The 14,595-nt window shown below is 34.2% G+C and overlaps 1 protein-coding gene across 1 annotated transcript in view; it reads left to right on the forward strand.

Moving 5' to 3' along the window:
• Positions 1–10,215, forward strand: part of PRR16 (proline rich 16) — a 752,278-nt gene extending 742,063 nt beyond the window's left edge. Inside the window, exon 3 of the mRNA XM_053701595.1 lies at positions 6,567–10,215. The gene's annotated coding sequence lies outside the window, so the exon portion shown is untranslated. The remainder of the gene's footprint in view (positions 1–6,566) is intronic.
• Positions 10,216–14,595: the final 4,380 nt, after the last annotated feature.

A 14,595-nucleotide genomic window follows, 5' to 3' on the forward strand; every position in this document is an offset into this window, starting at 1 on the left:
ACAGAGATGCACATCACCTAATATGCTTAATTGGTAGTAGGCTTTCGAGCCTATACAGCTTGGAGTAAGACAACATGCATAAAGAGGATGATGTGGTCAAAATACTCATTTGCCTAATAATTCTACACTCCCTGTATAATAAATAGAACATATTCTTCTATGTGAAGAACATTGGAATGGGAAATATTCATATTTTCATGTTGAGTTAGCTCACATGAGAATATGCGATTCGGTTTGCACAGGAGTAGGGTGTTCAATTTTTTGCCACTTGTTTGCACCATTGACTTCTATGGGGGAATACGTGAACGCTTTCGTGATATTCTATCTTTGTTTTTTTACGCTCGTCTGGTTAGTGCTGAAGCAAAAACTGTTTATTTTCAATAAGAACACAACCCAATGAGCACAAAAAGCCAAACTTGTAGCACAGTTATTTCTCAAGCAGGAGCGTTAATTAGTGCTCCACTTGTAATCTGACCCAAAATTAAATGTTGAAACACTTGAAAGTGATGCAGTATAGCTGTAAACAGCTGACTAGAAAATATCACCTGAACATCTCTTTGTAAATAAGAAAGATATTTTACCTCAAAATGTCCTAAGTATTCACACCCCATTGTAAAGGACTTTAAGTATCAAATCAGTATGCCTGTTGCGGGATCGGCAAGGGAGTGAGCCTCATGCACACTCATGTTATTTCCCTATTCAGTTTCAGGATGTTTACTATGAAATCTCATGAGAGTTAAGTGAAATCTCAGGAGATCACAGTAAAAGAGTTCATTACCTCAGCACTGCTGATGCTGATTGGCTGCTGTTTATTTCTTCCTTTTTTTTTTTTTTTACCTGCAGTTGGAAAGCGGCAGAAGTATAACTTTTTACACAACACTTACTCTGCTGAGCTGAGGAAGTTGTGAGGTAAAATCTTTTCCTTTTTTCCATAAAGATTCTCAGGTGATATTTTTCTGTCAGCTTTTTACAGTTATGCTGCATCACTTTCAAGGGATTTAGCATATGAGTATTATGTCCCTTTAAGCTAAGATATTGTTATTCTGAGAGTAGCAAAGCAAGTAAAAAAACATCCACAGAATACACATTTTTACAATTTAAGATTTTTTTTTTTTTTAAATATGTGCAATTTTAAAGAAGAGGAATTAAAATAGCTAGATTTTATTTATTGCACTGTGATGATAATCTTCTTTTTTTAAGGTCCTTAAGCAATAAGCGGACAATATTATTTAAGAGAAAGGGCTTCTTTCTATGTGTGTTAATTTCAGAAACTGCTGAAAAACTTCCCCATTTCCAATACATGTTGTACTTTGTTTATGTAACATGTAGCTGCAAAAAGAAAATTATCCAATACATTATGCATTTTCTTCTTGCATTATTATTTGCCTATACCTATATGTTTAACGCAGAAAATGCATTTAAAGTGTAGTTAAAGTTATCTCTGGACTGAAAATGAATTGCTGTTCAAGATGAACATCGCTGTGATTAGTGACTACACAAATATGCTACCCTTAGGCCTAATTTCCATTTAGGTAATAAAGTTTGGAAACAGGTGGTAAAAACATTTATCTCCATTAGGCATAGTTTCCATTGAGGTGGTAAAGTTTGGAAACGGGTGGTAACATAAAAATTCTCCATAGACTTTGGGCTTGTTTCCATTGGGGTGGTAAATTGTAGAAACTGGTGATAAAAATCTTTAGCTCTATTAAGTTACCACCAGTTTCCAAACTTTAACCACCTCAATGGAAACTAGGGCCTCTATTTATCAAGGTCTGGCGGACCTGTTCCGACAGTGCGGATCAGGTCCGCCAGACCTCGCTGAATACGGAGAGCAATACGCTTTCCGTATTCAGCATTGCACCAGCAGCTCACAAGAGCTGCTGGTGCAACACCGCCCCCTGCAGACTCGCGGGCAATCGGCCGCCAGCAGGGGGGTGTCAATCAACCCGATCGTACTTAATCGGGTTGATTTCCGGCAATGTCTGTCCGCCTGCTCAGAGCAGGCTGCTTCATAACTTGTGTTTCTGGCGAGTCTGAAGACTCGCCAGAAACACGGCCCTTCAAGCTCCGTACGGAGCTTGATAAATATAGGCCTTTAATATAGATCAATGGACTAGTTTCAATTGAGGTTATAAATTGTGGAAACTGGTGATAAACACAAATATCTTAATTAAAGTCTAGGGAGATTTTTTAAATTACCACCAGTTTTCAAACATTACCACCTCAATGAAAACTAGGCCATTTAATGTTTTTACCAACAGTTTCCAAACTAGGCCTCAGAGTCTATGGATATTTTTTAGTTTTTCATCAGTTTACAAACTTTACCACCTCAATGGAAACTAGGCCTTAGATGGCTTAGCAGTCATGCGCAGCTCTGGACCAGTAGTGCATTGTTAGTCTAGAGTTTCCTAGTTTCCATTGCTGTTGTAAATGTGTGAAAACGGATGGTAACATAAAACATCTTAATAGACTTTGAGATACTTGAGGTACTTGTTTATCCAGTTTACAACAACAACATAAACTAGGCCTATGTGTTTAAACCCTTTGCAGGGGTTAAGCACCTATCAAAAGGAAAGCAATTGTGCAATATGAAAGGCATTAGAGTATTTTCATGTTGCAATTTGTACATTCCTTTAAGAGTCCCTGAATGTTTTTAACATTTTCCAGTGCTATTTTGTAAGATATGGTTTGACTTTTTTAAAAACTAATTAATTACTACATTATTTGGTAGCAAAAGGTTGTTCTTTTACACAAGAGCTGTTTTCACAGATATTAGTATTGGGATAATATTTTGATTAATTGTATGGTATAATTAACTAAAAAAGGATTATATTGTAACTTTATACTCTGAAGCACTTTTAATGAAACACAAAACTGGGAATATGAGATTTATTTCCTAAGAAACACAAAAATGTCTTTGCTCAATATTGTTTTAAGCAAATTAATTAAATTTTACTGATATTTAAGTAATTTGGGAACTGAGTTGAATATTAAAGCTGTATCTATCTAATATAAAGAATTGTGCTATTTATATGTTAAGTACATATAAATTTCCCATTACGCACAGTAAGAAGTTTTCTACTAGCATAAAGACAGCAGGGGGGGGGGGCTTTTCCCTCTTCAAAATGATTACCTAAAACTTCTGGATGAACATAGAAGTAATAGAATGTCTAAAAGGTTGGATTTACAGCTCTGCATATTAGTAAACTATAATATACCACCAATTAGGGATGGGCGAATGTTTCTAAAAATTCAAAATTTAAAACAAATTTTGATACATTCGTTTGTTCAAATTTCGTATTTTATATCACATTCAATTTCGAAATGTAATATTCGAATTTGAATGTAACATTTGAATTCGAATTAGTATTTCTAGTCTATAACTGTGTTTTATAAATGTAATATTTAAATTTTAATGTGACATTCGAATTTGAATGTAACATTCAAATTTGAAATAGTATTTCTAGTCTACAACTCTGTTTTATAAATGTAATATTCAAATTCGAATGTGCCATTTAAATTTGGATGTGCCATTCAAATTTGAAATAGTATTTCTAGTCTACAACTGTGTTGTGTAAATGAAATATTCAAATTTGAATGTGTTCTTATCAACATTCGATTATGTAAATTGCATTTCTACAATAATATTCGTTCTAACATTCAAATTCAACTATATAAACACATTTGCCCATCCCTACCACCAATCTATATGTCTGTATCTTTATTGTATCTGTGGAGTTCTAGTGAAGTTGTACTTTACCAAACCAGATACAACCAGGAGAACAACATTCTCCTCAATCCTTTTAATTTCCTAACACAATGCTCACATGAGCCAGCCAGATGCTTCTGAGTTTGCTTAAAGGGACATTAAACACTAAAGGCTAGATAGAATGATGCATTCAAAGAAAAGATTAGATGTATTTTTTCATTAGTTGTTTAAATATTGAAAATATAAGTGTTAAGTTTTAGTGTCTATAAACAATGGGAGCTGCCATGTTGTAACTTAGGTTACCTTCTCTTCGTTGGCCAATTAGAGACAGTTATAAATAGGTCCCTAGAGTGTGCAGCCAATGGCTGTGTGGAATATAACAGTGCACTTCTATTTTTAACAGGAACTGAAAAGCTCACAGTTTCAGAATTAGAGTGACCATATTTCTGCTCTAAAACAGGACACATATGAAAAATACATATGTCAGGGTTATTAAAATGGAACATTATTCAAAACATTTCTTTAAACAGCCCTGTCATATGTATTTTTATATGTTTCCTGTTTTAAAGCATCAATATGGTCACCCTATTCAGAATGGAATTACAGGAAAAGGGGGGAAAATAAATAAATAAAGCATATTGCAGATTTTTTTTATATTTGATTTATCATTTTCTATTGCCATCTCAAAGTGTTTCATGTCTGTACTTTTCAGGTGTGTTATTAGTGCACAGAAGTTTAGTTATTAGACTGTTCTAGATTCTAGAATGTGTGTGCTATGGAATGAACCTTATGACTTAAAAACGCTGCTGAATTATTATTTTTTTTGTGTAAATATTTTTTTTTATTGATCCAAAAGAATTCCATTTACAAAAAATCAGACAGTTGAACAATCACATCAAGAATAGTACAGAATTCTTCAAATCAAATCTTTTCACAATATCATCATTAAAGGGACAGTAAAGTCAAAACTAAACTTTCATGATTCAGATAGGGCATGCAATTTTAAACAACTTTCCTATTTACTTTTATCATCAAATTTGCTTTGTTCCCTTGGTGGTATTTTTGAAAAGCTAAACCTAGCTAGGCTCAAACTGATTTCTAAACAGTTGAAAACCGCCTCCTAGCTCAGAGCATTTTGAAAGTTTTTCACAGTTAGACTGTGCTAGTTCACATGTGTCATATAGATAACATTGTGCTCACTCCCGTGAAGTTATTTAGGAGTCTTCACTGATTGACTACACTGCTTGTCTATCAAAGGCACTTAGGTAAGGAGGCTGTCTGCAAAGTCTTAGATACAAGGTAATCACAGAGGTAAAAAGTATATTAATATAACTGTGTTGGTTATGCAAAACTGGGGAATGGGTAATAAAGGGATTATCTATCTTTTTAAATAAGATACATTTTGGTGTAGACTGTCCCTTTAATAACTTTTAACTTATACATCACTTTAATGATAAATAACTGGTTGTAACTTATGTCCATTTCTGGATTATTTCAGTAGGGGGGGGGAGGGAGGGGTAGGAAAGCAGTGGAGATAGACAAAGAAGTCTGTCAAGGGTTGGGGTAGGAATATGTAAGGGTTAAACTAACCTCTTTATATTGAGTACTCAGCATATGTTCGTAAAACTCAACTCAATAAAGTTAATGTGTTTTTTGATTCCATAAAAAAAGTATATTTGTAAAATGTTCTGATTTGTTATTAAAACTGTAATACATTTCTTCTAAATCCATAACATGTTTGATTTCGTCTAACCATTGTTGTATAGAAGGGCTTTGAGGCTTCTTCCACAAGCGTGGTATAAGTCTCTTGGCACTGTTTATCATTAATTGAAGCAGTCCAGTTTTATATTGACAATGTAAGTGTGGGACTCTATGAAGCATGATCAGTTGTGGATCAAGAGCTATGGTTTGATTAAGTTTTAGATTGATATAGGCTTCAACCTGAACCCATAAGGGTTTAATTACAGGACAGTCCCACCAAATATGAGACAAAGTACCATGGTTCCCGCATCTCCTCCAACACTGCTGTATTTTTTTACATTAATAAAAAGATCATGTTGGATAATGTCAGTAGAAGCTTCTGGCAACGTTCTGCTAAGAACACCACAGATTTAAATTCAGATCAGCCCTGAGAACAATATTATGTTTATTATTATAGTAAGTGTACTTATTACAGTTAATATATTCATTGCCAGAATAGAACAACTTTATTAATTTGCTATTTTAACAAAGAAAACAAAGCTAAATTGTATGTTTAAAAAAAAATATACCAACTTTAGTTTAGACTTACAATTATTTCAAATACCAGACATACACGTGGGGCTGTTTGGGGCTGTTTGAGATTGCAGCAAAGAATAAAAGAAAGTATATGACTTCTATCTAAATAACTTTATATGAGTGATAGCTAATCAATTAATATTTAGTTTAAAGAACCATTACATATAGTAGAGTTGCATAATAAACAAGGGTATAATAAACAAAAAAACATAGCACTTACTATGAATTTTAAATGGGCAGTAAATTTATTTCTAAAAAATGTCATGTGACAGACATCAACCAATCACAAACTTATATACAAATTCACTGTGAACTTTTGAGTGTGCTCCATGGTAGTTTTTGCATCAGAAAGTGTACAAAAGAAAAAGAAAAGACATCACAATTTGATAATGGAAATAAATTGGAAAATCTCTTAAAACGGCAAGCTTTATCTGAATCATAAATGTTTAATTTCATTTAAGTGTCCTTTAAAATTATAAGTATGCATTATAATGAAAGATACAATTGTAATAAATAGATATTAGTTGAAAACTATTTTCATGTATTTACAAATCTTATGTTTTTTTTTTTTTTATTGCAGCTCCTTGAGGCTGGAAATAACTTCTACAGTCATTGACTTCTCCATTAGTATCTAAAGTTTACATGCTTCATTGTGACTCTTGTATGGTAAATCAGTGGAAACAAAACAGAACAGACACTCTTCTAAGCCTCTTGGGTAATAGCACAATGACTGGAGTATCATTTACATTAAATGCATTGCCCTAAAAAGTCACAGCCTTAAGAATTGTTCTTCATAAATGTACATCTGGAAAGTAATGTAAAAGCTAAAACTGCAACTTTTCCTGGATTGCAGTGAAACAGCTCCAGCAAGCAAATGAAGATGGACAGCTAGCAATATCATATGTGACTAGCATCACTGAACTAATTGTTTTGGTCATGGACGTCATGGATATTAGATTGTACTAAACAGGTTTTACATTGCTGAGATGCGTCTTACTGATTTCATTCCAAAAACTCTACTGTACAGTTTAAAGCCATAGATGAACAGTAGCAAAGATGCGATGCTGATACAGGAAAGTGTAGTACTATTTATCAAATAAACTATCAACTGTTTTTCTTGTGGATTTCATTGAATGCATGTAATTTATATTTGCACCGTCAAATCCATTCAGGGTAATGATAAGTGCCATCATTTGCACATTTAAACAGGAAAGCATAAGATGGTTTTATAGTGCAAGACAACTGAGATATTCCAGAACATGAGCTTATTGCCCTCTAAACCCAAAGAAACATGTAAAAGATATGATTATTGCAGTATATAGTGATACTTTTATTTGAATAATATTTCTTCCTCAGGTTTATATATTTTCAAGGCAAAAAACTAAGGAAAGGGGTATACAGCTAAAAGGTTGTCTTTTCATATGACATGTAATTCAATTAAAAAAAGAATCACTGTATAATAAAATAATCTTTTTTTCAGAACTAACATCTAAAATAGTGATGTCTTAATATATTTATGAGATGGCAGGTGTTATTAATTAATTAAATAATTCTAATGATAAAGTTGCCTGATAATCAATAGCTACATTCAATGTTTAAGTTGATATAAGTTTGTATTCAGTAAGTGTATATTCAAACCGTGCATATTCTCAAATAATTGTCCGAAACATACATTTATGTTTTTATACTTATCATAAATTTGCCAAGGATTAAAATTAATTCATTATACCTAGATGATTAAAAAACTGTTATTCTTTGCATAACAACAATTGAAAATATTATTAATGTTCTAGTCTATATGTCAATGTGTCATTGAGCTGTAATTTAAAAATTGGGAGCCCTGTTTTGAACTTTTTTTTGTTTGTTTATATGATTAATTTCTATACATCTTTGCTCATGTCCTTATTATAATGGGGGAAAAAAGTTTATTTTTTTAAAATGCAAAAAATGTGTCATGTCAGGTCACTGCAATTTCAGGCTGAAAGCTTTAATATAAATACTATGTACTATATTGTAAAATTATAGAATATATTTCTACTTACATTCATGTATAAAAACTATTTTTCACTATAAATTTCAATAAAAAAAGTTATTTTGATATTAATAATATGATGGATTAAAGAATGCAGGTATAAAAGAAATGTACGGGTGTCTTTATAATATTTTAGGTTTGAAAAACAACACTAGTAACAAAGAATATTTCTGAATACTTGCTGGCATTTATTGTACTTGTTGATGCATTTTTTCGACTTTCTGTAATTTGTTTAATTACGTTTGATCAAATATTCTTCTTTTCTACATTTCAGGCCAATCACTTTATGATTTCCTTTCCTATGTCTACCTGACCTTAAAAGGAAAATGGTATCCAAAATTATCTCTGCTGCAATAAGTGAACTATTGCAGGGCATAACCATAAACCTAGCCACCTAGATTCAACCAGATAGACACTCTCTATTTCTATGCTATTCCATATTTATAAACAGGGGTGGCACTAGGCAGCCATGGGTGGTTGTGATATTATCATTAAACCACAAACCCCAGCTGCCTTGGATTTACAATTTAGTACCTTTATTTTAATTTTATTATTATTATTACTATTATTATTATTATTTTTTGCATGTTCGGTATTCTGCACAAAGCAAAAAGTGAGACAAATTAGGGGATATTAAAAAAGAAGGTACTAATAGATGATGAGGTACCCCACTAGTACGTCCTGCATCCTTAAAGGGACATAAGGAATCTTGTAACAATAATACTTTTCTGTAATAATAACAGAATGTTAAAACTTTCAGAATATATTAATACATTATTTGATTCAATTGTTTTTCAGTAGTCAAACGTTTTCTCCATTTGCCTTATTTGAAGGAGCCAATATAGACTAGTTGCTGGAGAAAATGAGACTAAAGACATAATAAAATAAAATTCCATTTTTTTGTAGTAAGTATTGTTAAATTTCATATTACAATATCAAAGTATGTCATGCCCTATTATATTTATTTTAATAAAGTTTAGTGAATTAATAACCTGGAAAGTAGAGAACCTGGAAGGTTTTCCTCAACTAAACAAATATAAATTTATGAATACCAGGGGATTATCATTAAAGGTACATAATAACCAATGTTGAAACACTTAAAAGTGATGCAGAATAGCTGTAAAAAAGCTGACTAGAAAATATCACCTGAACATCTCTATGTAAAAAAGGAAGATTTTTTACCTCAAAATTTACTTGTATTCACACCTCACTGTAAAGAGACTTTAAGCAGCCAATCAGAATGCTAGCCTCGGACTTGGGAGTGTCCATCTGGCATGTACAGGTATAATCATGTTATTTTCCTATTCAGTTTAAGGAAGTTTACTATGAAATCTCACAAGATTTCAGTGAAATCTCAAGAGATCACAGAAAAGCAATGCATTACCTCAGCACTGCTGATGCCAATTGATTTTTTTTTCCAACTTGCAGCAGGACAGCAGCTGAAGTATAACTGTTCACAGAGCTCTTACTCAGGTGAGCTGAAGAAATTGTGAGGTAAAATATATTCCCTTTTTACATAGAGATATTCAGGTGATATTTTAATGTCAGCTTTTTACAGTTATGCTGCATCACTTTCAAGTAATTTAGCATACATGTATTATGTCCCTTTAATGTAGCTACAAATGAAAATAAAAAAAAAATCTTCTGCAAAGTATACTGTGTTAAACAACATAAGCCTTGTATTTGTAGAAGAATTGTGAATTATTGAAAAAAAAAGAACACACTACTCTTTGGTTGCAAAGTTTAATTCAATACATTTATTTAATGTTACTTGAAAGTGAAGTTATCCGAAGAAAGCTAATGTCAAGATGCCACTAGAGTATACAGATCTTATTACTTTTAAGACATCATTTTATTTTTCTAGATGTGTAATCTGTTTAATTTTGACCTTTATATAACTGTTTAAATGCTATGCCTATCCACCATATGGTTCATATGTTTTATTTAGGTTTTTACTGTCATAATAGCAATGTCATTTAATAAATAATACTGTTGATTTTTTGTTTGTTCAATAAATGAATATTATTTGCTTAAATGTATTCCTATGAGCAAATCTCATGCATCTTGCTATTACAGTTTTCACACTATAGATACAAAAATATTGTGAGAATATGGGTAAAAATGTGTGTCATTTTAAATATTTTATAAAAAATTGAATTTTATCTTTTTAATAAAATGTTTAATTATTTTGAAATAAGGTTGTATTCATTCATGAAAATGTTATCTTCTAAACTACAATGCATATACTTTATAGCTATCTTAGTCTCATGGCTTTATTCTGTGGTTTCCATAATTTGCATATCTCTGGTTTTCATAGAAATGCTCTTAAAATCCAGTTTTTAGGCTATGTATACAACTGAACTGGATAAGTGCAGATTTACTAGGATTCCAATGTTAAAAATATGCAAATGTTTTAAATATATGCGACCTAACTTATAAACCTTTCAGATATAGAATTCATGTCATGTTCTGTCATGGCAGTTTACTACTATACACACACAAAAGCTACTACACACAAACACACAATGCACATACTACAACAGACTTTTGTTTGGTAAGGTTAAAAAAATCTATGTTTCCAGGGGTGGAGCCGGCATCCAAGAGGAATGGCTGCACTATAGGTGAGCTCTGATGTTCACCTCTCCAAAAACCTACAAATAAGGGTTATTCCACTGGCCTTGCAGTACTGGTGTGAGGTCAAACTCTACAGAGAAGGATGTAAAGCTTGGACACATCGACTACGCCCTGGATGAGGCCAGCAAACTTCGGTCTGACAATGGGGCCTACTAAACTGCCGCCATCTTGAAGCCCTGACAGGCTGTAAATAGATTGAGCGTGCAGCTCACAGAGAACACCCGGTTCAGCTTACGGAGCAGTTTAATGCTAAGGGGTGCCAAGTAAAATTCCTAAGCGATACCATCCACAAATAGCGAGGTATGAATCCCTTGTACATGTCAGATGGCGTTATAAACAGAACACAACCCTCCTGATCCCTTTTAGAGAGCCTACAAAAGTATGATTTCACTTTGAGAGGAAAGTGATTCCCAGGGACTAATCACACATATTAAGCCTGGGGCTGTTGTATACCTGCATATCTCAACAAACTTGAAAGAGGGGCCTCAGATATGTTATTTGCATACTAAAACTTGAACTATGATATACAATAGCTGCTATGTCTGACTTTATCACCCAGTGCCTGTAACATATATCTACAGTAAAAGAGCTTCTATCACCTCAACCCTGAGAATATTTGTTATGTGTCTATATATTACTAAAAGAGGGCCTCCAGGGTGGAGCTAACTGTACAATTTTGTATATAACACATTACAACATTAGATTGCTTTGAGCTTGCACCGAGGGTTTTGGGACACATCACCTTACAAGGTACTAAAATGTCGCTGAAGAAGCTTAACAAAGTAGAGAAACCGGGCAAAGCCGCTGCCACATCCGATCAAATGGTGAACTCATATTTCAAGCTGCCAGACCAGACCCCTGTTGGCAAACCAGCAGCCGCTAAGACCCAACAGCCAGATATTTAATCATCAGAGGACAAAGAAACAGATGCTACAGACACCATCCATATATCTAGTGCCTTACTATGCTCTATGCCGTCCAAGCAAGTCTTCGACAGCCTAGTGACCTAGTGTATCAAAAAATAAATAGCTGGCCTAAGAAAGGAAGTAACAGAGATCGGCAATAGAGTAGAGGCTTTGGAAGAAAACAATGACTTTAACCAGTCGGAGCTCTCTAATTTGCAATATACAACCAATGTCCATGATTTGCAGATCCTCCAGCTTCAGGACAAAATCTAGGACCTAGAAAACAGGAAGAGGTGGCATAACTTCTGAATAAGAGGTATCTTAGAATCTATCCTTCCAAACACTCTCTTTGAATTCCTAACAGGTTTATTCTCCAATCTACTGGGGCCTTCAGCTACATGTGACACAACTATGGATAGAGCGCATAGGGCCCTGCGGTCTAAACCCACAGATAATGCTCCACCGAGAGATGTTGTCCTGAGGCTGAAAGATTTTCAAGCAAAAGAGGAGATTTTGAAAGCAGCAAGGCAGCATAAACACATCACATATCAAAACTGCCACATCCAGGTGTTCACAGATCTTGCACCCAGAACTTTGCAGAGGAGGCAGGAGTTTCGGCCCCTAACTACAGCCCTCAGAGTACAGGGAATCTTGTACCACTGGGGCTTCCCCTGCTCCCTAATAGTGACACACCAGGGCGGTCAACATATATGCAAAGCTATGTCAGAAGCACACTCCTTTTGTTCTTCACTGGGAATACCTATACCAAAAAATCTCCCTTCACCAAAAGAACAATCCACTCCAGGACAAGCAGCACCACCTGCAAAAAAGCCGAAGAAGCACCCGACAGCACCTGCAGTTGAGTCTACTTAAAGCAGGGGACTTTGTGGACTGCTACAAAGGACTTCATATGTAAAGAGCGAATGGCCTTTTCTAGTTCGACCTATATCTGAGGACTTGGAGGTAACCTCTGTATGTATTATTGTGGAGTTATGGCAAAATATATGCACTAAACAAACAAAATTGGCTAAGGCCTAATATTTCTGTGAAAATCTGAAAAATAACATATCAAACCCTAGAAAGTTTTGGAAAGTCATAAATAACTTAGACACTCCCCCAATCCACTCCCAACCCTCCACTGTCAAAGTGGACAACCAAATCCTGCAACTTCCCTTAGAAGTAGCAAATGCCTTTAATAATTATTTTGTCAGATGCTCCACCACCCTGATTGACAAACTAAAAAATGACACGCATCCTGAAACTACAAATGTTGATCAGGCCCCACTAAATCTATAAAGACCCAATATAGAAAAGTTCAATTTTAGACCTGTACCCATCAATGTTGTTAAGAAACACCTTGATAATCGAAAAATAAAAAACAGTCTGGACCTGATCAAATCCCAGCAATGCTGTTGAAGCTCAGTGCGCCGGCAATTGCTAAACATTTCTTGGAGAAACATGAATGTAATCCGGAACTACGGAGCTGGATTCTACAGAAAGTTTCACTTGGAATAAGAGGAGGGAACATTGAGAATGCCCTCTTAAAAACAGAAACCAAATGGATTTTTAGACTCCAAAGTATGAGTCCATTGGGCCTCAATGAAATGTTAACTTACAGTGCCTTCCTGGGATAAGATGACGATCTAATGTGAACGGAAAATTTAAAAAAATTCTGAAATGGGATACCAACCATGTATGCCCCAAAGCCTGGTTAAAATTTAGATTCTTGTTCAAGGAGTTGTGGAATCTGAACGATACTTTAGTATATATAGCTGTAGATACTCTTGTCGTTTATAGTTCACTCACTTATTGTATTTGAAAGCTGAAGCTTTAAGAAGGTATATTATCTTTGAATTGATGGATTAAATTCCATTGTAATATCTTATGGATGTCCCTGTATGAATAAGGAGGCTATACAACCTGGATTTGTGTTTACTTTTAATATGGGGAAAATTCTTTGAGAACTGATGGTTATAAGGTTAGCTACAAATAATTTGTCCTCAGATAATAACGGCACATACACTGCAAGTAATGGAGGATTAATCTCCCTTCTTTTCCCCTTATCAGAAATATAAGCATTGACAGTAAATAGAGAGATACAGGGTTTCTAAATAAGAGTAGCAAAATATGGTGCCATTTTTTTATCTTAGGGGTTAACAATACCTATAGTAAACATCCTTAAATACCATCTTCATGGGGGCCTCAATACTGTGTATAATTTGTTTGTACATAACAGTGTGAATTAAGGTCAGTTTGATAATCTTATACAAACAAAGGGTCTTGGAATATTTACATAAATTTACTTATGTGATTTCTCTTCTGTGCTCTGATACTGTGAATATGCAGATGATTCTATGTAACTACCGAATCCTAAGCTTATATCAGATGATCTAATATAGAAAATCTTTGAAATAATCTCCCTCTATATGCCATCTTTCAGTTACGTGTTTCTCGATGGTGAGCGTATAGCCCGGTGACAAGTGGGTGTGTTACGCCTACGTCACTATCATCATACACGTTACAGGCTGAATGGCACACACCCTATGTTTATCCAATCGCTGGAGGTTATACGCGATTGGATAGAATGCGACTCACGTCATAGTTAGTAACACAGGATTGGCTGACGGGCCTTTTTAAGGAAGCTTTGGTGGACGATCGGGATAACCTTTGATAAAGCAGATTTGAAATGCGCGTCAGGCATTCGCACTGCTTCTCTCCTCTCCTTGTCTAATATAGAAATGAATAGCTGGTAACTTGTAATTTGTTGGTTCATTTTTGGGCAATATAGATATAACTTCATGGGAATAAGCTGCGGTATCTAATAACGGTACGGTGTCTTGTTGATAATAGTTTTGCAATTCAGGTGATCCTTATGTGAGTTTAAACTCATATTATAAGCCACTTAGCTGATAATAATTGTATCTCTTAGACCGCTTCTATCCCCATATTATATCAGATTATAGGAATTGTTAGAGTTACTAGTATATTATGTTTATAGCCATGAAATATCAGTAATTGTGTACTAGGAGAATACTCCT

This window comes from Bombina bombina, chromosome 2 (assembly GCF_027579735.1).
Source record: "Bombina bombina isolate aBomBom1 chromosome 2, aBomBom1.pri, whole genome shotgun sequence".
NCBI classification, from domain to species: Eukaryota; Metazoa; Chordata; class Amphibia; order Anura; family Bombinatoridae; genus Bombina; species Bombina bombina.